At 41.2% G+C, this 6127-nt stretch overlaps 1 protein-coding gene across 1 annotated transcript in view; it reads left to right on the forward strand.

The window, feature by feature from the left end:
• LOC116704575 (zinc finger protein 703) overlaps positions 1-6127 on the forward strand; it is an 18472-nt gene that overhangs the window by 9263 nt on the left and 3082 nt on the right. The window lies entirely within an intron of this gene.

Genomic DNA, 6127 nt, shown 5'->3' on the forward strand with positions numbered 1-6127 from the left:
CAATGAGAGCCTGGCTATCAGCATCCTTTACCCACCGCAACTGGTTGAGCTCATGAATAATAATGAGCTCAGGCAACATGACGTCAGAATGACCAGCTGTTGTGATTGGCCTGATTTCTCCTCTTATTTCTTTCCAGTTTCTAGAGCTGACAGAGGAGGCAGCAGTTCATTTACACATTCACCACATAACACACACACACACACATACGGACCTAACATATTTTAAAAATGCAATTAAAGTTTTTGCTTGTTTGTTTTATAATATACTGAAGGCTAGTATATACTCTTACTTTTTTTTACTTGGTGCACACTGTAGGAATGTATGGTCGGACCTGTAGGGGAGGATTTAGAGGGAGGGAGGGAGGGAGGGGCGGATCTGGTACCTACTTGATACATGGTTGTACAATATCCCTTCACACAGCTCTGGGGTTGTTATGTAAAAAAAAAAATCCAAGACAGATATTGTTGAGAAAAAAAAATGCAAGTAAAAACAGTTTTGTGTGGCTGGGCACCTTTAACGGTTGCTATTAATACTATTATTATTAATAATTATTGCTAGAGTTACACAGTAAACAGTCCAATTCACGCTGAGGTTTGTGTCACACACATACTGTTTTATGTCACCTTAATTCTCCTGCTTTCCTCTGTACATTTTCTTTGTAAATTTTTTGTGATTACACACACACACACACACACACACCCTGTCTGTTCTACGTTAGTGGCAGAGATCAGGTCTGCTGGTTAGACTAAACAACAGCATTTGAGTGGATTTTCTTTCCCTCATTAATCATCCTGACAGCCCGAAAAACAACATTTCCTCCTTAATGACTGTATTTGAGTAATCATGTCTGCTTATTTCCATGCAGGCATCTCTTTCTAATTCTGGTTTGTACTTTCTTTTCTTTCAGTTGCCGTAAACGTGTGTATTTTGGAGTCTTTTTCTTCTCTTCTGACCTCCCAAGTCTGTGGCGTGGCATCTGCTGTGGGTCACGCTGGCCAATTACATTCATGAAGAGGGTGAAAAACCAAAAGGAATGAGGGAATGTGACCGTGAGGATCCAGATGCGGAAGGCAGAGGATGGTGTCACCACCCCCCTCCCACCGCATGTGGCTAACCCAGCAGCACCCGCTGGCCTCCAGGCCTCCGCTGGTCGCTGCCAAAGCACGTTTTTCCGTTAAGCACCGGGTCTGTGATGCATGAGAGCTGACAACTGAGCTAGGAGCCCTTGAGAGCACAGCCAGATCAAAACCAGCTGGGGCCACGCACATTAGCAAAGAAACCATAATTGCGTTTGCCCTCTTGTACACCACTAAACTCCCTCTGTCGACATTCTTTCTTCTTTTAAAACAGACATGAAGAAAAAGAGGTGGTGGAAGAATTAGCCTACTCAGGTCTTTTAGTTATACAACACTGTAGAAATACTTGATTACAAATAAAAGTCTTGCATTCAACTTACTTACTTAAGTAAAAAAAAAAAACAAGAATATTAGCTTCAAAATGTGCTTAGTAAAAATTAATGTGTTTCTCACTTTAACTTTGCAGCTGGTGAATGTGGAGTAGAAGTATGCTCATAACTGTGCTGGGATAGATCTTACTGTAGTATGCTCAAGTGCAGACTAATTTATTGTCGTGAGTTTTTAGCACAGTAGTGGCTCAGCATAATGAGTTCAGCTCAGTCTAAAAGAGTTTTTCTGAAAGCGAGAAAAGTGTATTTTCAACATTTTCTCCCAGTCTGTGTGTGGAGGTAAGTTAGGGGTTTATGGTGGGTTTGTTAATTTTTTTTATTTTTTGAAACATTGGTATAGCATTGGCTAACATCTGTGTCCTCTTTATTTTTGGACCACTTGAAGAAAGGAAAAAAAGGCATAGTTGGATGATGGATGAAGTGATACATTTGGAGAGAAGACCCAATGAAAGCAGAGGAGTTTAGTTCTGGCAAGCAGAAGCTCACTATGTGTAACACAGACAATTCAAAGTAGAAAGGCAGATGGTTGTAATTTGTGACTTAATGGTTTTAAAGCCAGAAACAAATTCACTATCTCGGAGATTCCTCTATCGTCTTCTTTTGGCTTTTGTTTTTGGACTGGTTTAGCCTGATTGAAAGGTTAAAGGCTTGAGATGTGATGAAAGAGCGGCTCAACAGTCATCATTAATCACCGGAGCTGTCAAGCTTCACCCGGACCAACTGGGCAGACGCGGCTCTCACCTCCAGCAACAATACCCAAAACTTAATTTTTTATTTAGCCAATATCTTCTACACTCTGGGTTTAATTCAGAGTGCTAAATAAAAAATGAGCTGTGACAACCCGTAGATTCTTTGAAGCATGAACTGGGGAAACGTGGGTGGGAATAGTGATTAAGTAACCTTTGTCCCCCTCCATTCACAACTCACCTTTGAGCAGGACATTTGGCTCCCAGTTAGTTTATTGGTTGTGCTGGGCCTCTCTGAGGTGTGTAACTAATATAACTGAAGGAAAACCGCATGAATGGTGAGCAGGTTTTGGGGGTGAACGACCAGAAACAAATGAGGGGAATAATTAAGAAGAAAGAAACCATAGGTATTTGCTGCAATAGGAAATGACTAAAGAAGCTGTATGGAAAGTATTGGGTTCGAGAGAGAGAGAGGCTTATGTTGCACCTTTTAATAAGACTGGAAGTCTACAGCCATGCTCGGCTCGCAGCCCTTTGAGACTGTGTTGAGCTAAATGCTAACGACAGTGCTAACAAGCTGATGTTTAACAGGTATAATGTTTAACTAAGATGGTAAACACGGTGTTCACATAACATCATTAACTAACCTCATGTATGTAAGTTAAGTAACAAATGTTATTTTAACCCAAACCACCATTTTATTCTAAACCTAACCAAGTAGTTTTGTTGCCTAAACCTAACCCTCCTCTGCAGGTTGAAAAATGACGCTAATAGGGGAGGCATGAGCCCTCAGACCCAGATCCCAAACTCAGATCAAACACTCTGACAAATTAAAATGTTGATCTGATGTTGGCACCAGATGAAACATTAAAAGATCTCCAACGCTGCTAAAATTCATGCTGAGGGGGATGTAACTCTCGGAAGCAAATGGTAATGGCAACCATCCAACAGTTGAGAAGTTATCTGGACCAAAGTGGTGGAGCCCTGACGCCAGTGTGGCAACAAAACATCAATATCCAACTTGTTGTGTTCACCGGCTCAAATGAAAAGTAAAAACGTGCATGAGGAGTGTTGCGGTCGGTCAGGAGGAGGAGGTGTCTGACAGCACAAATGACTGACACAAACAGTGAGGGAGTTGGACAGATGAGAGCCACAGGCGCTGGGAGTGGGGGGACACGAGGGTCAACACATCGCCTGTGCTGTGTGGCCCAGCAGCTGTATGCAATAGGGGAGCCTTGGCCTCCTGCTCTGCATGTCAGGGGCCGTGATTAATGACCTGCGGGCCTTGCTCTTTACCCCCCTCCTCCCCCTCCTCCCCCTCCCTTCTTACAGAAGTCCCTGCAGCCACCGCTTATTTAGCTAACGGACACAGCCGCGCAGGGGTTACATACGAGTGCACATACATGTGAAATGAAAGCAATTTCCCTTTTACAAAACACCAATTTCGCAAGCTCCATGTAATTTCAGGGCGATGATTTCTTGTGTGCCTGTGCAATGTCTGACGGGCTGAGAAGGTGCCCGTGCCTGTGTACTGGTTCCCAGCTTGTCAGGCAGCTGTCGGGGAGTGATTTATGACCACTAGACTCCAACCTGTCTTCACTGCCAGTTCAGTATTGTTACAACTGACAGCTAATGAGGCCAGACATGCTTTCAAGCAGAGCACTTAACAGGACTTCAATCTTCCCCCGTCACGAGTGCCATTTTTGCACTCTCTCTCTCTCTCTCTCTCTCTCTCTCTCTCTCCACACACAGCAACACCCCCCTTTTTCTATGCCTGCCTTGTTCTCTGTCTTTCTGTGCTGGAATATCTGACAGGCAGTGAAAAGAGCTCCTGCCTACCGGAGGTGGAGATGTTTCTCAGAAGGCAAAGGCAGCCGAAACAGTCACATCCTTCACATTTAATCAAATAATCAGACCGTTTTCTTTGAAACCCGGCTTTAGAAGAATAGTTATAGAAAGATTTGCTCCCTTGCAGAGAGTTAGATGAGAAGAATGTTACCTCTCTTATTTCTGTTTGCTTAATATGAAGCTACAACCAGGAGAAGGTTAGCTTAGCTTAGAATAAAGACTGGAAGAAGGGGGGAACAGCTATTATCCGACCATTTGTTTATAGTGCTTTTAAACTTTTATTTTGACAGTCAGTATATCATGATCAAGTCAATGAATGTCAAAGGACATTCATAGTTTATTAAAACAGTCAGTCGAAATGACTGTTTTGACTGTAATTGTAGTTAGTAAGGAGCAGTAAGTGTGAAAAGAAAATAGTTTTTTATGTCACTGTGCATCAACCCTGGTCACTTTTGTAGTTGGGAACCAGTAAACAAACTCCATGTCTCGCAGCTCTCCTTTGCTGGGAATAAGCAGGCAGTTTATAACAGTTTCTGGCAGCTTTCCAACCTTTAACCCGTGTTCTTTGTCAGCCATGATTAATGGCAGGCTAACTAGCTGCTAGCTTGCATTGCCGGAGGTGTCTCCTGGATACGAAATTAACTCTGACAAGTCTTTTCCTCCCTCCACTGACGCTTCTATTGAATACTGCAGCAGCAACTCCTGGAGGTCGATGAAGGGAAATACATCTACTAAAATAAATAAGTGTTCTATGGCATTTAAAAACAAACTGCATATTTGAGGCACATAACTCATGGACAGTGTTTCTGTTATTTAGGGTGCAGATATATCAACACACGTTTTAGACATTTAAAACTTGTTTTAGATTGTAGTCAAACCTTTCTTTAGGCTGTAAGAGTCACATGGCTCCATGCTCAACATATACTGTAGATGTTATGCAAAAAAACAAAATGTATAATAAAGAAATGGCTTAAGAAATGAACCCTTTAACAACTTTCTTAATGGGCCCCAACCAGACACTGCTTTTTTGTGTAAGGTCATGAGCACCAAAAGACTGGAAACCACCTTCAACCATACACTATTAGCCTACAACTACTATTTATTTTATAATCTCGTATGTTTTTTTTGTTCAATATTAATCTGAAAAGTAGCTTTAGCTGTCAAATAAATGTAGTGAAAAAGTACATTATTTCCCTCTGAGATCCAGAAAGAAATATCAAGTGTAAAGACTCAAGTAACGTACCTCAAATTGGCATTTCAGTATATTTCTTAATCTACTAAGTTATATTCCACTACTGTGTTTATGAGTTGTAACTAAGTATATATAGACCATTTATAGTTGACTTAAGTCATCTTTACAACAATATACCTTCACTTTGTATTCTAGTTTTCCTCCACAATGTTAGGCGTCAAAAAAGTACTTTTTTCTGACAATACATCTGTAATTTCATGTTTACATAGTGGTATTTTACAACTAAAGGATCTGAATCAGTGCCTGAATTGGACAAAAAAGGTTCCCTAAGTTTAGCAATATATTCATATGTAATTGATTATTTGAAGATTCCATCTGAGAAAAACCTGAATCCATCTGAGTCAAATCGCTGTAGTGTCTGAAAATGTGCTTATGAAACAAAGGATCGTTCCATTCGGGCTATATGGGGGCGCTGATTGTCTGATTTTGCATGGAATTGCTTGTTTTGTTCTCCCATAAATCATGATTTATAGCCTGTGTTAGTATAAATATCAGCCTAATGTCAACACTGTTAACAAGTAGAAGTAAGGGTACTCATGTGGACAAAAATCAGCAGTACCAGTACTAAGTACTGCAGAGTGCTTGTCCATTTCAGTCCTACTTCTTCCACCTGTGCCAGCAGGGTAAACCGTATACTGTATATTATGTTATCTGTCCATTAATAATAAAAACACAGGGTAAAAACACACCTGAAAGTAGAGCGATTACATCACTGCGACTCTGCTGCCCCCTAGTGGAACTTTTTTTTTTTTTTAATGTTTTTTTTTTTTGGGCATTTTTTAGGCCTTTAATGGACAGGACAGATTAAGTTATGAACGGGGAGAGAGAGGGGGAGTGACATGCAGCAAAGGGCCGCAGGCCGGATTCGAACCCGG

The sequence above is a fragment of the Etheostoma spectabile genome, chromosome 16, assembly GCF_008692095.1.
Source record: "Etheostoma spectabile isolate EspeVRDwgs_2016 chromosome 16, UIUC_Espe_1.0, whole genome shotgun sequence".
NCBI lineage: Eukaryota > Metazoa > Chordata > Actinopteri > Perciformes > Percidae > Etheostoma > Etheostoma spectabile.